Below are 25543 nucleotides of genomic sequence, written 5' to 3' on the forward strand. Positions count from 1 at the left end.
TTTCTTTCCCATACTTTTCTTGAGGGTAATATCTAAAATTATGGAAAAATTAATTATTTTGCTCTTTCAGGGGTGGACTAAATCATGACACCTGTGTCCTCTGTTTATCATGCTATGATATATAATCATACCCTAATGAAATAGGTTTCAATTAGGCTGAACTTCAATCAAAAAGCAGTAAACTGAGATGCAATTATAAAAACTGATACATCACCACTGTTTATTGTAATTCAGTGACTATAAAAAAGATTCTATTTCTTATTTATATTCAAATTTCCCAATTATATATTATACAAGATAATTGCATAGGTACTATTTTTCTGAGAATTTCTAATTGACAAGAGATCAAACACCCTTGTGTCACCTGAACTATATAGTCATAAAACATTCAGTTTTTTAAGAGAGAGGAAACTCAATCCAAGTTAGAAATCAAAGCAAAAATTCAACAAATGACAAAATCATGAAACAAAAGGACCAGTATTAAACCATGTGCTTTTGGGCGCCTGGGTGGCTCAGTTGGTTAAACCATGTGCTTCCTTAATTATCTGAGTTCCCTACAGTTCATTAAAAAAAACAAAAAAAAAATTCTCTATGGAATATGTTTGTTATTTTTTTATCTGAAAGATGCCCAAAATTCTTATTTCTCTAAGACCCACCATAACCATTGAACGAATCATTGCTGAATAAATAAGAAGAGTGTTGGAAGGCGTAGAACTAGGAGGTGAGCTGAATAAAACAATTTCTATCTTTCATTCATTTAAAACCTGATGTAGACAAAATGTAAATCAAATAAGATAGAAGATGGGAAATGCTTGTGAAAATTATAAATCATGCAAGCCTGAAGAAGGCTTGTTCTCGTAGTAAGAAGAGTTGTATCCCAAACACAAGGGCGGAGGAGAGCTCATCACAAACATGCTTGCACAATGGAGCAAGTCAGTGAGATAAATTGAATGAGGGAAAGCATAGCAAAAGTTAAAAACTTATGGTGGTTGCAAGAGTAAGACCTGGCTTGGATAATCCTCACCCATTTTTGGGGGGTTCATTGCGAGGCAGCTGAATAAAACCCCTTATCCTTGCCTTTGTTTTTTTAATTGTAATACTCTGATTTTCTATCTTAATTCCCAGAATAACTATGGAGCAGCAACTAAACAGAAAACAGAAGGCCAGATTGCCAACAGCACCTCTCTAAATACTGCTCTGCCGTGCGGGGAGCAGTGGCGTGTGGCCAGCCGAAGCCCGCAGTAAATTATGTGAAACATCCATCCCCCAAGTGTCCTGTGCTGCTGTACGGGGAAGTTCACAGCACATATCTGAAGGATCTCTTTGCTCAGGAAGGTTTAAGCAAAGTTCAAACAAAATTTGCTCCCCGGTGGATAATCTTAAATCAAAATCAGAATGCCACAGGCTTGATTCATGACTCAATAAAACCCTATGAGTCCTGACACATATAGACACATTCTCAGATTCCCAGCAATCCTTCTTTTGCTCTTTCCTCTAATAACATCAACTTCCCTTGGGTCATCATCACCTCCCAGCAGTTTGTGTAGGAAAAGCAGGATGGCAAGAGAAATAAAGTTCCTCTTATGGAGTACATTTCTTTAAAATATCTGAATGTTCTCTTGGCTTATTGGGGGATAAATCTCTGAAATCACCTTCTAGTCCATAGCTGAAGATGTACTTTCTTGTTGTTCTGTTTTTGTCACACAAACTTGGAGGTCATCAGCAACACCAAGTATCCTACAGGGACTGATGTTGACCTTTCATGGAAAGTAGCTAGTGGACAACCCACCATGTATGTCTAATCCAACCCTGTCTCAGGCTACCATATTAATAGGTATACTACAGCCTGGTGGCTTAAACAATAGAAATTTAGTTTCACACAGCTCTCCAGGCTGGAAGTCTATAATCAAGGTGCCAATTGGGTTGTTTCTCAGGAGACCACTCTTCTTAGCTTGCAGACAATAGTGTCCTGCTGTTTCCTCACGTGGTTTTTCTCTCTTTGTGCATGTAGAGAGTTCCAGTGTCTCTTTCCTGGTTTTTGGGGTTTTTTTTTTTTCAAGATTTTATTTATTTGAGAGAGAGAGTGAGCAAGAGCATAATCAGGGGGAGAGGGGGCAGGGGGACAAGAAAAGCAGACTCCCTACTGAGCAGGGAGCCCAACATTGGGCTCGATCCCAGGACCCTGGGATCATGACCTGAGCTGAAGTCAGATGCTTAACCAACTAAGCCACCCAGGTGCCCCACTTTCCTGTTCTTATAAGGACACTAGTCCTATTAGATTGGGGCCCCACCCATATGATATCATTTAACCTTAGGTAGCTCCTTAGAAGCCCTATTTCCAGATACAGCCACATTAGAAGTTGGATTTTTGACATGAATTTTGTGGGAACACAAGTCCATAACAAACCCGTATTAATTGAGATCCTGACATGAGAAAGATATGGTGCTAGACTCAGGAAATACAGAAATGAATAAGACACTATCCCTGTCCTTAAAAAGTATCCCTTTATGTGGGGAGATCAATATGTGCGCAACCATCAAGGGCCCACATCAGCTGTGAAAAGTGTGAACATTGGCCTCTGAGAGAGTGAGAAGATGGTGGAGAAGAAAGAGAATTAATGTGAGTTTCAACAAAGGTTCAGTATGTTCTTTAGAATGACCGTGCCAGTCACTGTGAGAAGAGTAGGAGGATGAGATGCTGGAAGCTGAGAGAAAAGTCAGTAACCTCTTATGAGCCCAGAAGGTGAAGAAAGAAAACAAACAATACCACAGAAGCAGGATTGAAGATAAGCTGCAGATATGAGAGACTCTCAAAAAATAAAGCCAAGAAATTTGGAGGAAAATCATGATTTCTGTCACAAAGGACTTCTAGAAGAGCTTTACTTAATTATGCTTCACTTTCTCACTTCACTCATTCAGTCAGCATTCTCCAACCCAAGTTAGGTCTCTGGCAATATATGTTACAAAATGCCTTTAGTTTAATCTAACTTTTTTACTAATATATTCTTATCACTCTTCCAAGGATACTTTTTACAAATTTAAACACGCTAGGTATTGCCAGTGGATACTGAGAAGAAAGACCTATTAGTAAAACTCTAACAACTTTCACTAACAACTAAGACAACTCTAAAGCTGTCTTACTCTTAGAGTCAACATTAGTTGGGCACCATTCTGTTCTCCTTTCATATCCACGAAAGGAGTTCCATGCCTTGGAATTCTATTCTCCTTGAATTCATTACCCCATATGTCACAGAGAGTCACAGAGATCTGCAAGCCTTCCTTTAAATTCTAAAATTGAAAATGGCTTTAGTGTTCATCTTTTCCTTTCTATTTCCAGGCCAATCTTCAGTGTTACCAGAATTGTTCAATCTATTCGGCTTGCAAGAAACGCATCCTTTCCAAAGACATGATGCCATCCAAGCATCAGACGTAAGCCTCCCCTGACTCCCTCAGACAGAGCTATTGTCTTTTCTGCAAGACTGCATCACAAACATCTTTAGGTGTTTCCTTCCAACTAGACTGTGAGATCTTTGAGACCATGGCAAGAGCCCTATCTTATTCAATAAAATCCACACCATACTGCTTTGGACCTCATTTGTACTTTGTGTTTGTTGAATCAATTATTTGATTAAGAGTCCTTGTTCCAAGGAAGCTTACATTAGTGATTGTATTAAGTATAGCGTTGCATGAGTACATGCTGTTTCTCCTGCTCATGTGTAAAGCACCTGCAAGCCAGGCCAGGACTTTAAGTTTCTTTATATCCCAGAGAATCTGAGGCAATGCCTTAAACCTAGAAGGTACCTAGGTGCTACCTGTGTTTGGTGTAGGTAGTGTCTCTACCCACCACTGCACAAACTGGAATCAGGTCAGAATGAAAACACATTCCCCTAGTTTCACTATATTATTAAGTTCCATTCAAGAGACCACTTAAAAATAACCACTTCTGGGGCTCCTGGGTGGCTCAGTGGGTAAGGCCTCTGCCTTTGGCTCAGGTCATGATTTCAGGGTTCTGGGATCAAGCCCCGCATCAGGCTCTCTGCTCACCAGGGAGCCTGCTTCCCCCCTGCCTCTCTGCCTACTTGTGATCTCTGTCTGTCAAATAAATAAATAAAATCTTTAAAATAAAACAAGAAAAGGACCACTTCTCAGAAGCTCTTCCAAAATCTCTTAAGCCAAACAGCATGAAGAATCAGCAAGTCCCTGAATCCTAAAGGACTTCCACCTCTACCTTGTTTGAGATCAAAGAATAATAAAGGGAATGCAGTCATTGCAGGAGATCAGAAACCAAATTTTAAAAACGAGTTACCAGCTGGTGCAGCCACTCTGGAAAACAGCATGGAGGTTCCCCAAAAAGTTGAAGATAGAGCTACCCTACCACCCAGCAATTGCACTACTATGGATTTACTCCAAAGGTACAAATGGAGTGAAAGAAAGAAAGGGGCATCTGCCCCCCAGTGTTTATAGCAACAATGTCTACAATAACCAAATTATGGAAAGAGCCCAGATGTCCATTGACAGATGAACAGATATAGACGTGGTTCATCTATATATAATGGAATACTACTCAGCCATCAAAAATGAAATCTTGCCATTTGCAATGTCGTGGATAGAACTAGAGGGTATTATGCTAAGCAAAATAAGTCAATCAGAGAAAGACAATTACCATATGATCTCACTCATATGTGGAATTTAAGAAACAAAACAGAGGTTCATGGCAGAAGGGAGGGAAAAATAAAACAATGAAATCAGAGAGGGAGACAAACTGCAAGAGACTTAACCACAGGAAACAAACCAAGGGTTGCTGGAGGGGTGGGGTGGGGCAGGGTAATGGGGAATTAGTGATGGACATTGGGGAGGGCATGTGATGTAATCACTGGATATTATATAAGACTGATGAATCACTGACCCCTATCTCTGTAACTAATAATACATTATATGTTAATTAATTGAATTTAAATTAAAAAAATAAAATAAATAAAAATAAAAAATTAGTCCTACAGCCAGAGCCAACTATGACTCTTCTGCCTTCCTCAAAATGGCCAGGTTCCTTAAAAGCTAGGGACACCTGGGTGGCTCAGTTGGTTAAGCCTCTGCCTTCTGCTCAGGTCATGATCCCGGGGTCCTAGGATCAAATCCCGCATCGGGCTCTCTCCTCCGTGAGGAGCCTGCTTCCTCCTCTCTCTCTTTCTGCCTGCCTCTCTGCCTGCTTGTGATCTCTGTCTGTCAAATAAATAAATGAAATCTTTAAAAAAAAAAAAAAACAAAAAACAAAACCTTAGTGGCCAACTACCAAATCACCCAGTCATTTCTGACCCAAATAGTTAAGGTATGGGAGTAAAAAATATACCCTGTCCTCACCCTACCCGCAACCCTTTCCCCTAAACTGAAAAAGTTTTTTTCATGTAGGTTGCCTTACCAAAGGAGACACAAACACAGGACAATATTACAGCAATTATGATATGTTCTAGGTTGCTATCGCATTAGAAGCAGCCATATTTTAACTTGGTGTTATCGAAAAGACTAGACCAACTTCACATGAGGTCAATGAGGACAAATGGATGGTTCAGTGTGGTACCTAATGGCTTGTTCATATTAATGATAGAGAATGTATATTAAGTGTGTTTACCGTGTACCTGGTACTACACCAAGTGCTCGATACGTGTTCTACCCTTTTGTGCACATTCTATTATTTAATCCTCACACTAATCTTATGTGGGCACAATGATGCCCATTTACGTATAGGAAAAATGAGGTTGGGGGAAGGTCTGGTTGTGCCTACACATACACACTAGTAAGCTGGAGTAGCTGCAGTAAACCCAGTTCAGTCCGACCCCAAAGCCTACCATCTTTACCACTGCTCCTCCCTAAGCTTAACTGGGAAATGCAGATGTGAGGGTAACTGTTGATTTGGCCAAAAGGACTTAGAGGCATTGGATAAACATGATAAATCTTCTTGGAGCAATTATGCTCAATGGCAACATAACTAAATACATTTTAATATATTAAAACACACATGGAGAGACTATGGACTCTGAAAAGCAATCTGAGGGGTTTGAAGTGGCGTGGGGGTGGGAGGTCTTCCCAAGACTTCCGTCACCAGCTCGAGCCCCACACAAGGACCAAGTAGAATCATAGGTGAGGTAAAATAAAAAAGAGAACGGAGTTAGAGAATCCAGTGCTGGAAGAGTACCCTTTGAGTTCCAGATTTAGGATCTTCAGAACAGTAAAGAAAAGAAAAAAAGGAGCTCTGGGTGGCTCAATGGGTTAAAGCCGCTGCCTTCGGTTCAGGTCATGATCCCAGGATCTTGGGATCAAGCCCCACATTGGGCTCTCTGCTCTGCAGGGAGCCTGCTTCCTGTCTCTCTCTCTGCCTGCCTCTCTGCCTACTCGTGATCTCTGTCTGTCAAATAAATAAATAAAATCTTAAAAAAAAAAAAAAAAAGAAGAAGAAGAAGAGAAATAAAAGAGAATGGAAGAAAGGGAGGGTGGAGAGGAGAAGAGAGAGGAGAGAAGGAAGATTAGAGATAGAAAGATAAGGGGAGGGGGGAGAAGGAAGGAGGAGAAAAAAGGAAGAAAGGAAAAATTTGAGAGGGACTAGTTAGCGCTTAAGGGTCTTACCAGTTATGGTTGACCACCTGAAGTTAGTCTTGGTCCATATTCCAGTATTGGGATTTGTTGCCTGAACCAGCATCTAAATCCTTTTCCTACCTGATGAGTTCTTCACCATACGAATCATGGGGAAAGGCAGCAATTTATTCCACCTGAGAAGCTGGACCCCCCCCCCAACCCTTTCAAATATATGACCTCAACTCTGCTGATCAAAAGCACCTGCACAGATGCGACTGCTATCCTTCCTGCTCCCGGAAGGACTTCCTCCGGACCTGGGGCTGGAATGGGCTGAATGTGAAGCCCATTAGTAGATCCACCTGTAAAAAAGCTAAAAAAGATGCCAAAATCAGGCAAAGGTAGGGACTGCTATTTGATGATGATAGAGGAATGGCATTTTCACATAAAATCAAAGGTCTTACAAACAGCTTTATGCCTCAAGCCAGTGTTTTCCACTAGTGTTTGAAGGTATGATTTCCATAAATTTTTCCTGTGGGTCTTACCTAATGACTGATCAGCTTCCCCTTCAGCTTCTACACAGTAACCTTAATTAAAAGCCCAAGATGTTTATTTTCTGTGCTCCTCTACCTCCACCCAGTGGATAAAGAGTCAACTACAAGTCTGGCTTCCCTGTAATACGTAATCTGTGCAGGCTTTTCCCCGATCTATAATTGCAGATCTGTCTGTTCAGGCTTTTGTGGCTGAAAAACACTCCTATTTTTCATTGGGCAGGCTTTCCATATAGCTATGGAAAACGAACAAGTTCTGCCCAGGGCTAGAATTACATATTCTGAACATGCTGATTTAGCAATGACTGATAAAATTGGTCTTAGGTTTCCAGTATTTACTATTTAAAACTCTATCTTGAGAATATTTTGATCTTTGCAGGAATTTCTGCTGCACAGAAGCACACAAAACATAAAGCACCAAGAAATGACAGAAGAAACAGAAGCCGGTGCTAACACATAAGTGTGGCTCAGAGTAGACTCTTGGATCTAACCTGCAGAAAAGTCAAACAGAAATGTAGTAATAGGGAGTAAAAGAATTCAAAAAGAATTTTGAGCTGAGAAAAATCTTAAGGGTGATGTTATAAATCTGAAATACAAAGCACAACAAGGGAAAGACGTGTGATATGGCCCTAGGAACTTAGTTCTGGGCCAGAATCTCCAGTAGAGACTCTATGAACTGTTCTGTCCCCTTGTCTCCTTTCTCTCCAGGTCATTTCACCTGCCTGTCCAACCCTTACTCCTTCCCCATATTTATTATGACTTTCTTTTTTCCAGCATGAAGTTACCTTTGCCACTGACAAAATCATTAAAACATAGAATCCCAGAATATTTGAGCAAACATATTTTCTCAGATCCCCTAGTTCCAGATCTCTCATTCTACGTGTAGGACTGAGGTACTTTCAACAACTTGGCTATAGTCATACAACCAGCTGGGCACAGAGCCACTGGAAGAAATTTTTAATGCAAATCTTGCAACCCTCTGAAAAAAGAGAGGCCCATCATCAGGGTAAATAAAAGCAGTCACATGAAACAATGTCCAGAGTAGTTTAGGATAAGAAATAATGGTTTGATTCAGAGGGAAAAAAAATTTTTTTTAAAGATTTTATTTATTTATTTGACAGACAATGATCACTAGTAGGCAGAGAGACAGGCAGAGAGAGAAGGAAGCAGGCTCCCTGCTGAGCAGAGAGCCTGATGCGGGGCTTGATCCCAAGACCCTGGGACCATGACCTGAGCCGAAGGCAGAGGCTTAACCCACTGAGCCACCCAGGTGTCCCCAGAGGGAAAAATTTTTTAGGAGCAATGCATTTCAGCCTTTCTTCCCTCATTTTTCCCCCCCAGATATTAGTTTCTTCCATGGAGAAATGCCCTCAGGGAGCTGATGGGTCACCAAAATATCTGGAACCATACATGCAATAGCCTACATAATGATAGATATTACCATCAAAAAACCACAGTGTTAGCCCATTTGAAGGGTATGAAACTTAAAAATTGTGAGCTTCGTGGTGCTTGAGAAGACTACTTCTGAAAACCCCATTCATCTTTCTAACAGCCAGGTCACAGCCTGTATTCCTGGCCTCACCCAGAGAGATTTCAAGAGTAAGGCCTCCAGAATGATAGTCAAGGAATCATCTTGAGTCAAAGAAACTGCGTTCTACATTTTCCATCCTCTCTAAGTCCGTGTTGAAGAAGAATGATAAAAAGAGGAAAGCAAAGCATACATAGGCAAATTGCAATGGTACAATTTTAAATTCTCTCTCCCAGGTAGACCAAGCCCTTGGCAGAGAAGAAACAGTACAACAGGGTAAACTTTAATATAATGCTCATTCCATTTAGCACACACTTTATGTGCCATCTGGCAGACTTATGTAACTGATTGCCAGAGGATATAATTATTTTAAAGAAAATTAATTTGATTACCACCAGTGAATTTTTTATACATGCAAACTAAGAGATGGGAAATGGGATAAAGGAAGTAACCAAGCCTCCAAAATCAGAATGTAAGATGAGTTATTTGGGAGGCTGGAGAGAGGAGTCCATCGCTTGGGAAACACTAGACTGAGATACACGACAATTCAGGGATTTTTGCTGGCTGGTTCACTCACCACATGGTAATTCCATTCCCAGAAACCACATCTGGCACTACACTGAATGTAAATCACCTTTCTTATGTGCATAGTGCTCAGCTAGAACTTTTATCTATCCACAAAACTGAGGAACAGGCAGGAAACATCATTGAGCATCTATTGAATATCATGTAGCTTGCTAGATACCTTTTATCTATCTTGTATTCTAATCCCCACAACTAATTCTATGTGGGAGGTTAAGGTGATTAGACCCGGCTCACACAGCTGGTAAGAGACTGTGGCTGTCCAAATCATGGCCCCCAAAGATGTCTATTCCTCACGCGAAGAACCTGTGAATATTGGGCAAAAGGGATATTCTAAGTATGATTAAACTAAGAATCTCAAGATGGGAAGATTATCCTAAATTATTGAGCTGTCTAGAAGCAATTACATGTAACCTTAAAAAAAGAAATCTGATTGCAGAAGAAGGAAAGTTGATATGACCCTGGAAGCAGAGACTGGAGTGATATAGTCAGGAGCCAAAGAATGCTAGCAACCTCTAGAAATAGACGAGGCAAGAAATGGATTTTCTCCTGGAGCCAGTAGAAGGAACGAGCTCTGCTGACATCTTGTTGCCCTCTAAGACTCATTTTGGAATTGGAATTGTAACCTCCAGAGATGTAACACAGATCTGTACACAGATTTAATTTGTCTGCTTTAACCTACTCGGTTTGTGGAAGTACATTAGAGCAGCAATAGAAATTAATACACTGATGAACCAGAATTCTAACCCAGGTCTGCTAAAACTTGAGGCCTGCTTTTCTTCACTTTACACCACATGCAATTGAATCAAAGATTTGGGAATTAAGTACAAGGACTTATATCTTATCCCAAGATCTGGGGCTGAATATTGAATTGGATGACTGAATGTTGTTCTGATTAAATCATTAGAGTTACCTCTGTTTGATGATTATTGCCATGATGGTTCTAAATAGCTGATTCAAAATTTAAAATATCAAAGACATTCACCGTTTAAGTAGCTAAAATGAAGCAGTCATTTTGACTCAGATTACTCCATATACGTTGAACTAAAATACTTAGATATTGGGCAGAAATTGTTTTGTTGCTTTTGACTCATAGTATTGTGCAAGCCATTACATTTACATATCTAAGCTTATCCTTAGCAACACTCTTACCTATTTGCATATGTGTTTTTCTCTGATCACATTGCCATAATAGCTTGGAAATTGAAACCCTGGATTCTATCATCAATTAGCTCTTCAAACTTGATCACATCACCCAAAATTTATGGATCTTAGTCTCATCTGTAAGAATGGGGTAGCAGGTGTAAAGTTTGCCAAGTTGATCATCTCTAAAGTTTCTTCCAGTTTTAAGAAAAAATGATAGCAGGATTCCCACAGCAAAGCTTTTAAGTGGATTTCAAATGTGCTCATTATTACATGTTGCCACTAGGGGGCAGACCAAGCTCAGAAATACTATCTAATTTGGCGGGCACATTGAGCAAATGAAAAAGATAGTATATTGATGCCTTCTTTGTCTATCCTTCACCTAGACCCTACTAAGTGAATGGATGTTGATCCAGTGTTATAAAATAAAATATGAAAATCTCTGAAACCAGAAATTACATTCATTAATGCCTGATACCGGAGTGCTTATGTTTATTTTTTTGCCTGGATGTTGTTAATTGAGTATGTCACCCACCTGAAGTTCTGGAGCTTCATGTTTGCTCATGTTAGTGTGCTTTTCATTCGGTCACATGGAGTTGGGAGTGTGAGACCAAAAAACATTCCTGCATCCTCTTTATGCATTTAGGTATAACCGTATTAAGCATATGTGACTGCCAGTGTATATGGTATTTGACTCACTCTATGTATTCACGTTGAAGTATAAGTAATGAAGAAAAAAAAAAAGAAGAAGAATGAGAGGGAATAAACATTCTATTTGGATACTTGCTTTGTCAAGGTATCAATTAAGACCAGCTGTAGGCACAAGTGTAAGTTATGTAAAATTAGATTTTTGGTAGCTACCATTTGTCCCTCTGTCCATCACTCCCACTTTTTCTCTTGTCAATATCCCTTCTTAAACTCAGCTCTCAGGAAGATCCAAAGAATTCGAATTCAATAAGATAGAAGAATCTGACGAAGCAATTTTGGTCTCCTGGACACATGTGGATTTTGTCAGAGAACATGGCTTATTAAAGAGTAGAATTCCAAAGACAGAATTGTAATCATCTCAAAAAAGGCAGTAATTTGGGGGACAAGGTGATTGACAGCATCCACAAAATCATCTGTTTGAGCTGACACCATAAACCAGTGGCAAAAACTGGCCTGGCCTCCCATGAATGCACACGACCTAAATGGCTGAGTCTGTCCTTTTTCCATTTTAACAGCATCCATTGTGCATTTGCACTGCATGTGAGGTTCGCTGGGATGACCCAGAGTCAAGTTCTTGCACTTGAGAAGCACGTCTGACTGAGTTCTTGATGTAGAGGTCCTTTGGAGTTGCTTTCTTAATGCATGGGATTACTTCTTGAGACCCCGTGTTTTCTCTCGGCAGGAGGCTGGGGCCTTGACACCATCTCCATAGCAAGAGCCTGGAGAATGTGGATCCTTCTCCTCTTTCCTTTATCTCCCCTTGACAGCATTAAGTGATGGGGACAAGGAGGGAAGGGTTTTGAGAATCATGCTAAGAAGATGTGTGTAGAGGGTCCTGACTTGACCACCAAGACAGGGATCTCAGATTACATATAATTTCCAGATAGCTCTGCAGTTTGAGGATGAGACAAAATTTCTTAGTGGCTATCACTTAATTACACTGGAGGCAAGCAAATCTCAAAATTTCAGGGACCTCTAAACTGCTAGAGTGCTGATACACCAACATTCAGGGTCAGCCTTGACAATGCTGTCTTGCATTTTCTTACAGCACTGCTACCACAACCATACAATAAAAATGCTCTTTCACATTTATAGTCAGTAAACAGAAATAACACCTTCTATTTACCTAGTGCTTGGTAGTCTACAGAGTCAGAAAATCCTTTCCTCTGTCATATGAGGTTAACTATTATACATACCTTCACCCCTCACAGATCGGAGTTGGTAGGCGATCATCTGTTGCACACTCGCCTCCACACTGAACCATCTTACAGTGCTGGAGGAAATGCATGGCACTTCCTAAACCACAGCCCTTCCTTCCCCACCATTCAACTCCACCTTTTGTAACCACAGACATTTCATAGGAGATGAAATTGAGACTCATGTTAGGTGACTCTCTCAGCAGCAGAAAGCATGGAAATGGAGGAGCAGGGTCTCAAACTGGTTGAGGTTTTTTGTTTTTTGTTTTTTGGTTTGTTTTTTTATTAAAATAATGTTTAATACTTTTCTTAAACAGACACAATCCATGTATGAAAATATATATAACATTTCTCATTTCTGAACAAATATTCCAGCAAGTGTGGACTTTTGACCCGGGGAGTTCATCATTCATTTCTATCACTTTGGAATGAGAAAGAACCCAGTATGGCCACATCCCATTTATTCTTTTGTTGTTGTTGTTGTTGTTTTGTTTTGTTTGTTTTTTGTTTTGGGTTTTTTGTTGTTGTTGTTGTTGTTTTGGGTTTTTTGTTTGTTTGTTTTTTATCCTTGTTGCTTAAAACCACTCAGTGGTATCCAAAACTGTTGACCCCTTCCTGCTTTCTTGAAGCCTCTCATTCTGGGTTTCTTCTGTACTACACCCTCAATTCTTCTAGTATATCTGATCCCTTCTCTTCATTCTCCTTAAGGAAGTTACCATTAGCCAGTCTCATTCTGAGCATTCCTATTTTTTTTTATTTTATAGTCCCACCTTAATTTGTCTCTTATTTTCACAGCTTTAAGTATTATATATGCTACATCTATTCCCAAACTTGTCTCTAAGCCATGCCCCCTTTTCGAGTTCAAGATTCATTCGTCCGAATGTCAACTTGTCATTTGCATTTTAGCATTTCCACATGTCTGATCCTTTTTCACTCTAACCACCTCTACATTCTTTATTTCATTGTAACAACACCTCCACTCACCCAGAAAATTGAGTTTTGTCTTTAAACTCTTCTTTTCTCTTTTTCCCTACATTCAACCAAAGTATTGTAGAGTATGCTCTCAAAATATATCTTTTTAATTCATTAATCTTCAAAATTAAAAATAAAATTATGAAACACAGAAATTTGCACACTAAATATTTAAAATATATTGTTAATTTTTATGCTTTTAGTATTGTAGTCATTTTTAGAAGTACTTACTGAAGTATGAATAAAAAGATATGTCATTAAAACATTCTGAGGTAAAAGGACATCAAAATGGCCAACGGGCACATTAAAAGATGTTCAGCATCACTACCCATCAGGGAAATGCAAATCAAAACTACAGTAAGATCACCTCACACCTATCAGAACAGCTATCATCAGAATGAGATAATAGGTGCTGGTGAGGTTTTGATGATATGGGAACCCCTATACACTGTTGCTGTAAATGTAAACTGGTCTAATCACTATGAAAACAGTATGAAGTTTCCTCAAAATATTATAAATAGATCTACCACACAATCCAGGAATTACATTTCTGAGTATATACCCCAAGGAAAAGAAAACAGTATTTTGAAAAGTTATGTGCACTCCCATGTTAATTGCAGCATTAGATTACAATAGCCAAGATATACGAACAACTAATGTCCATCAATGGATGAATGGGTAAAGAAGATGTAGTATGTGCCCAAACATACACACACACACACACACACACACACACACACAGTAGAATATTATTTAGCCATGAGAAAGGCAGATTTCCTACCTTTTGTGACAACATGGATGAATCTTGAGCAAATTATGCTAAGTAAGAAAAATCAGAAAGAGAGAAGCAGTATATGATATCACTTACATGTGGAATCTAAAAAAGCCAAATCCATTTAAAAAAAAAGGATAGTAAAATAGTGATTACTGGAACATAAAATGTGAGAAAAGGTAAGATTAATACACTTTAAGCGTACAAACTTGCCATGAGTAGTAAATAATCTATTTAATGTACAGTATAATAAATATAGACAATATGTACTATAATTGAGTAATGAGATAAATATCACTGCAACAGCAATCACATTACAACATATAAATATATCAAAGTAACACATTGGACTCCTTAAATTTATACAATGTTACATGTTAAATTTATTCAATAAAAAGAAACACAAATGAGCAAAAAATAAAAGAAAATCATAAAAGAGCTGGTAAAATATTAGTAAATAAATAGAAAATAAAACAGTCTGAGGGGAGGGTGAGTAGGAGTATATAGATGAAACAAGATACACCATACAGTAATAATTACTGAAACTGGGGTAATAGGTATGTCAGTTTGATTATATTTTTCCCCTCTATTTTTCTATATGTTTGCAAAATTCCATTATAAAGTTAAGGAAAACGTTTTAAATGTGTTGCTTCAAATAATGTAAGGAAATAAGACAATGTTAGACATTATACTTTTATTTCAAGTGAGTTGTCAGCTTTATTAGGAGATAAAAGCCATGGCAATTAACCTAACAAGAATTTGCCCCAAATATAAAATTATCAAGACTATGAAATATATATATCATAAATCTTTCTTTAAATATTAACCTTGCCCTAAGTAGAAACTGTACTTTGTTAATGATGGTTTGAAAACACACTAATCGTGCAGAACATGAAGACAGATGTCAGCATTCTTTTTAGTAATAGTTCAAAATACCATGTGAGAGTTAACCCAGGCTTTTATAATAATCCACTAAATATGTAATGTGTATTAAATTTCCTACTTAAGGGGCACCCAGGTGGCCCAATAGGTTGAGTATCCAACTCCTGATTTTGGCTCAGGTCATGATCTCAGAGCCATGGGATCAAGCCCCTTGTCCAGCTCCAAGCTGGGTGTTTAGCCTGTTTAAGATTCTCTCTCTCCTTCTCCCTCTGCCCCCTTCTTACCCTCTCATGCACCCATGTGAACTCTCTTTCTCTAAGAAAGAAAGAGAGAGAGAGAGAAAGGAAAAGAAAAGAAAAAAAAGGAAAAAATCTTACTTAAAGACTAAAGTAAAACCATATACATTGGGAAACATTGTCCTTCATAGAGTAAAAACAGCTGAAAAAAATACCTGGTAAGTAATACGGTTATAAATGAAAATATATTCTCTTGTGAGAAAATGCTTTTGGAAGATGGAAGAACATTGCAGATTTGAATAACTAAGTACCAGCCAGTGTGGGAAGTTGGCTATACAATTGGGTAAAAGTGTATCTGTTTTTCAGAGGTCAATGCTTACTTCCTAGATTTTTTTCCAATAATGACATATATGAAGCACTAATTTTCTTGCAAACAACAAAGGAAAAGTGTATTCAAAGCCTTATTTTACTTAGTAGATTACTTCTCTTCTCTATCATATATATGAAAATACTTAATTGATGGAGTAGAAGCTTTGAATGTAATAAAAATAATAATGCCAGATTAAGTTATGGGTAGAACAAATTACATGAAATTTATGTGCTCTATCATTCAAAAACAAGCAATTACAACAAAGAAGATGAAACAGAAGTATACAAAGTGCTACAAAACATCATTGTTGTGACTGTCTTTACAAAAACAAGATCTCCACAATACTTTGTAGTGAGATGAGGAGTAACCATGAAAAACTTTTATGCTTCAGAAAATTCTCCTGGTTATCCATAGCAAAGCCCTGAAAAGATACCAGATTTACTGATGAGATACCCATGTTTCTTTTACAAAAAGAAAAGCAATCCAAATTTGCTGAACTTTTCTTTAATGGCATGTGACTATCAGTAGAAATCACCCTAGTAGATAATTTTTTTTAATAAATAAGTAAACAAAATCTGTCTCTTCAAATTAAAAGTGCTGTTTCATGACCCCAGAAAACACTATCCACTTGCCCTCACCTAGAAACCATGACTGCTTCTTATAGAATGTTCTGTGGGAAAGCAGACAATGGTGAGTTTCCACATAGCAATACAGTGAATAAAGGCAGTGTTTGCATTTTAAAAAGTTAACAACCATGGTTGATTTCCTACTGCTGTTAGAAACAACATAGTTGTCAAGATTTCCCTGGTGGAAGAATTATCATTCTTCCACTTCATGAAATCTGTGACATTCACCTCCTTAACATTATTAATCAACATACCTATGAATCATATCTTATGCCTCCATCAGAAGGATGAATACCCAACTTTTGTATCAACAGGGACAGGACTGGAGGAGATTATGCTGAGTGAAATAAGTCAAGCAGAGAGAGTCAGTTATCATATGGTTTCACTTACTTGTGGAGCATAAGGAATAACACAGAGGACATGGGGTGATGGAGAGGAGAAGTGAATTGGGAGAAATCAGAGGGGAAGACAAACCATGAGAGACTGTGGACTCTGAGAAACAAACTGAGGGTTTTGGAGGGGAGCGGAGGGGGCATTGTGTGAGTCTGGTGGTGGGTATTAAGCAGGGCACATATTACATGGAGCACTGGAGGTGGTGCATAAACAATGAATCTTGAAACTCTGAAAATATAAAGTAAAATAAAATAAAATAAAATAACATACCTAAAGCATCAGAATGGGCATTAAAGAGATCTGTTTTTAAAATAAGCATTGTTGATAAATTTAAAAATGTGTTACTTCAGTTCTAAGTGAAGAAATGACTTATTTTCAAAAGAAACTGAATATTAAGAAATATATTCATCATTATGGTCTGTGTTGCTATAAATACTGTGTATCACCTACAACAGCTTTCCTATCTACACATTCTAAAACATGGGAACAGAATTATTTATCCCAGATAAAAATCCTCTAGATGAAGTTTTTCAGTAGGTATTGAATCTATTATAATGAATTTTAAAAGACTGATTGTCACGAGAAGATGGATATTACAAAATGAATTTCAACAAAACTTTAGCATAACTGATGATATAAGAGATTTTAAAATGAGCATCACATAAAACTGTAACAACAAATGACATACTTCCTCATTTGTATCATACATCAAGGTGAGGCATCGTTTTCATCTACAACATTGTGACACTAAAATAAAATCTTTGAAATGAAGTCTTGGAACTAAGATTTAGATTCTCAATCTCACATTGTTTCAAAAAGAGTAAAAATATTTAAGACAAAAATACTATTATTGGCAAGATAATTACTTCTATCATTTAAAAGTTATTTTAGGTATGATTTATTTCATCTCATCCTTTTCTGTTTTTATTTTTATGTGTTTTATAATATGTATATCTAAACAGCAGCACAGGCATCTGAAATAAGTATACATTTTGGGAAGAGTTAGCTAATTTGTTTTATCTGAGGGAGTGCCTCCAGGACTCAGTTTGGAGGTAGAAGTTTAAAGTAGCCTCATGGTCCACTTGGAAGACCGTCAGAGTGTCCTTACCTTACCTCCATTTATAAAAGTGAAATCAAGGGGCGCCTGGGTGGCCCAGTGGATTAAAGCTTCTGCCTTCAGCTCAGGTCATGATCTCAGGGTCCTGGGATGGAGTCCCACATCGGGCTCTCTGCTCAGCAGGGAGCCTGCTTCCCCCTCCCCTGTCTCTGCCTGCCTTTCTGCCTACTTGTGATCTCTCTCTGTCAAATGAATAAATAAAATCTTAAAAAAAAAAAAAGTGAAATCAAGCTATAGTATATTTAAATGACAGCCTTTAAGGCCTGAGAAGAATGCGGGACATCACGGAAGTTCAGCACAGAGTATGTTTACAGTATATGTTGCCAGGTAGGCAGAAGGAGGGCCTTTGCGAGTGATGATTGAAATGGGATGAGGAAATTGCACTTAATGGTAGAATAAATAACTGTAGCAGGTAAATCTTCTCCACTATACTAACAATATAAGACATAAAACTTTCCTTACGTATGTGGGCAACACCTAGAAAAAGCATTTACTATACAAAGATATGATTACTGTTGAGAATATGTTATGATTAGATCAACTCAGCAAATCTGCTAGAGAGCAAGTCTTTTATGCAAGTCTTTGGTATTGGAATTTTCCTGAACCTTTGATAAAATGACTTGTTAAGCAAATAAATAACAAAAAGAAGAGCCTTCTTTTAAAAAACAATTTAGAGGAAAAAAAGAATTTAGAGGACATATTCTATTAAATCAATTAATATCCTACTCAGAATTATTCCTATCAAAAAAAAGAATTATTTCCATCTAATTATTAAAATACAAGATTCCTTAGCATAGTAGCTAACTTTTAATGAGGACTCACAGTAAGAAATGCATTTTACATCCTATCCCAATACACACATGAATATGCAAATGAAAAGGATTTCACAAAATAATTTTTCCCTTACGTAGAACATAACCGAACATACCTATTTTTCACTTTTTTAAAATTCTAGACACACCTTCCTGAATTGGTTTCCCTTTCTATTAGAGTCTACACCTGGAATTTGAAACACACTGCTCTCATACCTACAGCCTAGCTCAGCATCCCTCCTCAACCATGGTGTTATTCTGCATATCTGAAGTGACACAAGTACATTTCCGCTTTCTTAATACTATTTCATACTTTTTAAAATTCAGACAGTTTTCCCTCCTGGTAAGAGTAAGTTTTCAAAATTTCACTGTTCCTGAAGGGTATTGTTGGAGACCTCAGACGCCAGAGGGTATAGCCAGGAAGGTCCACAGAGGTGCATAACCTCCTGGTTGAGAATAGAAAACACCACAGCATGACCATGACGATAAAAGGTACATAAGAGACACATATAGCACTTGCTAAGTACAAGGCACTATTTTAAGTCCTTTACATAAATCACCATTTATTCGTCTAACAATAAGGTAAGGACTACGTTAACCCTGTTTTATAGATAAAGAAAATAAAGGGTAATTTGACCTTTAACTTTGCCATAGTAGGTAGTAAGAAGTCTAACTGCAATTTGAACTGGGATTCTCACCTCTAAGAGTCAGGCGCTTTCTTTCTTGTTTTTTTTTGTTTTGTTTTGTTTTTTTAATTTCTTTTCAGCATAATAGAATTCATTGTTTATACACCACACCCAGTGCTCCATGCAATACGTGCCCTCTCTAATACCCACCACCTGATTCCCCCAACCTCCCACCCCCACTCCTTAAAAACCCTCAGATTGTTTTTATAGAGTCTCTCATGGTTCATCTCCCCTTCCAATTTCCCTCAACTCCCTTCTCCTCTCCATCTCCCTATGTCCTCCATGTTATTTGTTATGCTCCACAAATAAGTGAAACCATATGATAATTGACTCTCTCTGCTTGACTTATTTCACTCAGCATACTCTCTTTCAGTGAGTCGGGCTCTTTCTTAATCTCTCTGCTGTCTACCTCCAGATCTTATCTGAAATCCTCCATTTTTTTAATATTAAAAATTTTTAACCTATATGCAGTTCAACAAAACTTGTCCATAGGTTAAGTGTGGCCCTGAGCTGGCAATCAGTAGGCTCTGTGAGGGAAACAAAAGAAGGAATAGCCCAGCACTGAGGAGCACAGCCCCTGGAATCCAAGGATGTGACTCATTCCTGCCTCTGTCTTGCTATGAACTTTTGGGTAAATTATGCTGCCTTTCTGGGCTTAAGCATCTTCACCTTAAAAATGAGATTTCTAGAGTGGTTGCACCAGCTTGCATTCCCACCAACAATGTAGGAGGGTTCCCCTTTCTCCACATCCTTGCCAGCATCTGTCATTTCCTGACTTGTTAATTTTAGCCATTCTGACTGGTGTGAGGTGATACAACATGGAGGTTCCTCAAAATGTTGAAAATAGAACTACCCTATGACCCAGCAATAGCACTACTGGGTATTTACCCTAAAGATACAAACGTAGTGATCTGAAGGGGCACATACACCTGAATGTTTATAGCAGCAATGTCTACAATAGCCAAACTATGGAAAGAACCTGGATGTCTATCAACAGATGAATGAATAAAGAAGATGTGGTATATATATACAATGGAATACTATGCAGCCATCAAAAGAAATGAAATCTTGCCATTTGCGACGATGTGGATAGAATTAGAGGGTATCATGCTTAGTGAAATAAGTCAACTGGAGAAACACAACTATCATATGATCTCCCTGATATAAGGAAGTGGAGATGCAACATGGGGGGTTAAGGGGGTAGGAGAAGAATAAATGAAACAAGATGGGATTGGGAGGGAGACAAACCATAAGTGACTCTTAATCTCACAAAACAAACTGAGGGTTGCTGGGGGGAGGGGGGTGGGGAGAAGGGGGATGGGGTTATGGACATTGGGGAGGGTATGTGCTATGGTGAGTGCTGTGAAGTGTGTAAACCTGGCAATTCACAGACCTGTATCCCTGGGGATAAAAAATATGTTTATTTAAAAAAATAAAAAATTATTTTAAAAAATGAGATTTCTGAAGCAGATGTTCTCTAAAGACCTGCCTCTTCCAACCCTCTAGGAGTCTGAGGTGCTAAGGAGAAAAGGAAGCCCAAATCAAGAAAGAAGATGAGAAAGTGAGGAAAAGATGTCTCACCAAGGAAGTGCCAGGGAGATAGGAACAGGGAAGAAGAAATTGAATGAGGGGAAGTGGAGCAAATTAAAAAAAATACCAACAACAAGAAAAGATTTGTAGATGTGGAAATTGGATTATGAGCCCCTCTAGGATCTTATGAAAGAAAGTAAAACGTTGCAAATCAGATTATAGTTGAGAAATATCTCCATGACTCTTTTTTCTTTAAAACAAAGTGGAGAAGAAAGACAACAAACAGATAATAAAGACATGGCATGAGTGTGGAGCAGAAAATGTTAAACATAACCTTTGCCAATTAGCTGAGAAATTGGCAGAAGGTGGGGATTTGGAGATGAAGATTGCAAGGAGTCGAACAAGAATCTACAAAGAGATCCTGGGCAGTCTCAGAAAAGCAGTGTGCCTTTCTGGCTCAGAATTAGGGTCTGAGGATACTCCACGTGGCCAGAATAACTCCTGTCATCAATTCTGAAATGCTAGATTTTTTCCTAAAAAATGCTTTTAGCAAGATAGAAATAAATTTGTGTGCTGAAAATCAGCCATGAATTTCCCAGCACTGACTTCATCCTGAAAATTATTGGCTTTTTGAAATCCAAGAATCTGGAAATGTGAAGAGGGCTGCCTAGAAACTGGGGGCCCTGTAGATGGCCTGCATGCATCCTTCAATCGCCCAGGGAAGCCGATCCCAGAACCTCTGGGAAGAGAGTAACTGTGAAACATACTCTTAAGCCCTGACAGGACATGAATCTCCTCTGAGAACTAGCACCCTTGATTTTGTACATAAATTAAACCAGTTTTCTTTTTCATCATGGCTCTTGCTTAGAATAGTCACAAGGGTATTAAGTTAAAATAAGAGTTCACACACCCCACCATTAGAAGATGGGAGCTTTTACTCTTACCAGGCATGGTGCAGTCGCAAGTTTTAGGTTAAGTCCACTGCTGGAATGCATTAACCTGAGGTCCGCAGACATGTGGAACGACTCCAGGCCTTGACGAAGGCCAGAGATGCCAAGTTCTGTTGCTTATAACTTTCCTACTGACAGCACTCCCATATTTGAGAAGTGAAAATTCCCCATCCCGGGGGACATTCTTTTAAACACAAGATGTCTTAGGATCTTCCTTTTTTCTCAGTTATTAGACTTGATTCCAGTGCTGTGTGCCAACCTTCATGTTTTCCTTCTAGGCATCATCATTTAAAAATGATGGAACATGTCTTTTTACTGAAGACACAAGAGCCCACTCTCATGAAATTTTTGTACAATTTAGACATATAATAAACAGAAAAATAAATTTTATAAAAAGTTAAGAGATGAAAATTTCCAGGAGGGAAAAAAAGAAAAAGAATAGTGTAGGGAAGTGATCAAAATGTTGAGGGCACTGCAATTTTAAATAGGATTGGACAATGGGCCTTGTAACAAAGATAGATTTAAACAAAAACTTTAAGAAATTAAGGGATTCATCTAGAAGGGGATTCCAGGCAGAGGCAATAGCCAGCACAAGGGCCCTAAAGTAGAAATGTGCTTGGCTTGGGTAGAAATCAGCTAAGAGTCCAGGGTGGCTGAAGCAGAGTCTATCAGTTATGCAATAAAGCAAAGCAGGCCAAAGTTGTAGGGAATCTTTAAGACATTGTAAAGCTGATTAAAGTGACATGACTGACTTTTTTAAAAATTAGACTTATTGCAATTTGTTAGATTGCTGGATCAGATACAAAACTGGCTAATGTCCAACAGAGGTAATAAACCGTAATCTTATGGTTCCCCTACACAGACATTATTTTTATTTCTCCTGAACAAAATCTACAATGAAGAGTTGAAGTTATAGTCTCTGGAAAGCATGTTTTTCATGTTTTTGTTTTAAAACCCAAACAAGCAAGGACACCTGAGTGGCTCAGTCAGTTGAGCTTCCAGATCTTGGTTTTAGCTCAGGTCATGATCTTATGGGCTATGGGATTGAGACCCACATCAGGCTCTGTACTCAGTGAGGACTCTGCTTGAAAGATTCTCTCCCTCTTCCCTTTCCCGCACTTATGCTCTCTCTCTCTCAAATAAATAAATAAATCTTAAGGAAAAAAAAAAGCAAACACAGTTTGAGTTTGACAAAACTTTAGCAAATAGGAGTGGTAGGACATTTTTATCCCTACTTTATTATTGAAAAACTGGAAATGTAAGTGATATGTTCAAGATTTAAATATACACATATATATAGTAAACATATGTACATTTATTTATCTAACAAATATATATATATATATATATATATATATATATATATATATATATGTTTATTTAGCTAAAGGCAGAGTTGTCTTTTTTTTTTTATTGTTTTTACTTTTATTAGCCATAGAGTTCACTCAGAAAACTTGGAAATTAACCTTTAAAGGAAATAAATATTCACATTCTTTTTGACAGACAGAGATCACAAGTAGGCAAAGGCAGGCAGAGAGAGATGGAGAAGCAGGCTCCCTGCTGAGCAGAGAGCCCGATGCGGGACTCGATCCCAGGACCCTGGGATCATGACCTGAGCCGAAGGCAGAGGCTCTAACCCACTGTGCCACCCAGGCGTCCCTATTCACATTCTTATACAGTCTTTTGATGCATGAAAACCTCACTTATGGTAGGAAAAAATTCACTTTATTGGCTTAGGCAAAGAGGGGCCTATTGTAGGTTACTAATTTTAAGACAGTTGACCAGGTGTTCATAGCAAACGTTGACTCAAGAGGGAAAACTATCATTTCCCTAGTGGTAGAAGTAGTAGTCACATGTTTATGTGTTTTGATGCAGGGACCATGTTTTGTGAACTTCTCCATTCCTAGCACCCAGAAGCACAAAATAGACACTCAATGGACATAATAGTCTTTGTTCTCCAAATAAAATTTTCTTCATGTCACCTATTTTGGAATTAACAATTTAAGTCTTTGGCTCTCCGGGACCTGACACCAACCTCAGTGTCAAGCTGCATGGGCAGCTTGTGTATACAAAGGAAACAGTAAATAGCAGCAGTGAAGGCTTAGCTGCACACCAGACCTGGATTCCAGTTCTGGCTCAGTCACTTATAACCTTATAACTTTGTCAAAGTGCTGAACTCTCCAACTTCAACTCCTCATCTATGAAGTGGGAAGGATGCTATTACCTATTTCATAAAGTTATTGTGGAGATTAATTTTTCTTACAAATATGTATTTACCTAGAAGATGGCAGAGTTAAGTCTTGACCTCTTGACCAAGTCCAGTTCCTCATCTATAATGTAGGAAGGATACTATTACCTATGTCATAGAGTTATTATGAAGATTAATTTATCTAATAAATATGTCTTTACTTAATAGAGGACAGAGTGAAGTCTTGATCTCGACTAGTTCACTACTTTCCCATCCTATCGTTGTTGTACTATCCTTGCCAAGTTTGTTGTGTTGCCTTTAATAAAAGATCCAATCAGACACAGTCACAGCAAGCTGATTATTTTCTCAGATGTTAGTCACTGCTTTCCTTCCAGACAAGCTTCCTGTGCAGGCTCATGTATATGTTCCTTGTAATGTCATTTAGGTGACTGACTGAAATGTTAAATAATACAGACACAGGGCCACTTCTGGCCATAGTTCTTTCCGTTTAAATGGTCACATTTTAGATAATGCGTTGCATAATGCAAGTGGGTTCTCCCATTAAGGAGCTAGGTTAAAACTAGAAACTTATTTCTTATATGCCACTGCTCACTTGCTTTTTAAAGAATCTCTTTGTATGCTATATTGAGAAAAGACTGTAGGCAATCAAGAGCTGAAAGAAAGAGACCAACTAAAGGATATCACAAAAATTCAGGGGAGGGATAATGAAAAATGAATTAATGACAGCAGTAAAGGTGGTGTTTGAAGGGGTATACATGCACAGGGATTTACTAATAGATTGGCTATCACATGTTCAAGGCTAATTCTGATCCTCCAAGAAATAGACATAAGATGGAAGTAAATGTGCAAGGGAGTTATTAGAGAAACACTTGTAAATAATAATGGAAGAAGACTTCAAACTGCAATGCAGATATTCTATCAATGAAAGAAGAGAGAAAAAAAGGATTGAGTAAGAAGACCCTCAAACTGCAGTACAATTCTGAAAAAAGTCTTAACTGTGCCAATGGCATATCCCTAATAAAGATTCCCCAAAGAAAAGTCCCAAGTCAGACAGGAGTGTCTAATCCCAGTATACCACTGTACTCAGCCACTGGCTAGAAGACATCCTGGGGACAGCCTGACATTGGTACAAATGTCACAATGAACCCAAATGTGTAGCAAATAAAAGGTCCATCACCTGTGCCCTACAGGTGCTCTTGACAGATCAAAGGGACCATGGCTGCCACAAGGTTTGAGGAGAGCAGAGGTATAAAATGATCATCTGGAATATAAGGCAATGAATGACCAATAAAAGACATTTGGTTTCTCAGTCAGCATTAAGGGCCTCTTGATAGTCATGGTCCTGACTCAAGTGGTTGTATTTTGCTCGGGTATATGCACCTGCTTAGATTCAGGTGCAGAGCAGACAGAAAATCAGATTTAATCAGAGTTGAAGTTTTGACAAATGAATATAATGAAGCAAGAGAGGGGTTCCAGGTATTTGGGGATGTATGCACAAGAGTGAGTAATTAATTAACATAGAATTTAATTTACATAAAAAGGAAAATAAAGGCATGGGGAGCAATAAACAGTGAAAAGGCAGAAGAATCACACTGAAATCCATGCTGGGATTAATGGATAGATGGAGTTTGAGTACCAAAGAGGTAGTGAACTAGAAATATAAGACACTAGAGGGGGTGATCAGAAGGTGGGATATATAAAATTAAGATTATAAAG

At 38.3% G+C, this 25543-nt stretch overlaps 1 protein-coding gene across 1 annotated transcript in view; it reads right to left on the reverse strand.

Moving 5' to 3' along the window:
* Positions 1-17904, reverse strand: part of ZPLD1 (zona pellucida like domain containing 1) — a 236288-nt gene extending 218384 nt beyond the window's left edge. Inside the window, exon 1 of the mRNA XM_059164267.1 lies at positions 17632-17904. The gene's annotated coding sequence lies outside the window, so the exon portion shown is untranslated. The remainder of the gene's footprint in view (positions 1-17631) is intronic.
* Between the last annotated feature and the right edge of the window lie 7639 nt (positions 17905-25543).

This window comes from Mustela lutreola, chromosome 2 (assembly GCF_030435805.1).
Source record: "Mustela lutreola isolate mMusLut2 chromosome 2, mMusLut2.pri, whole genome shotgun sequence".
NCBI lineage: Eukaryota > Metazoa > Chordata > Mammalia > Carnivora > Mustelidae > Mustela > Mustela lutreola.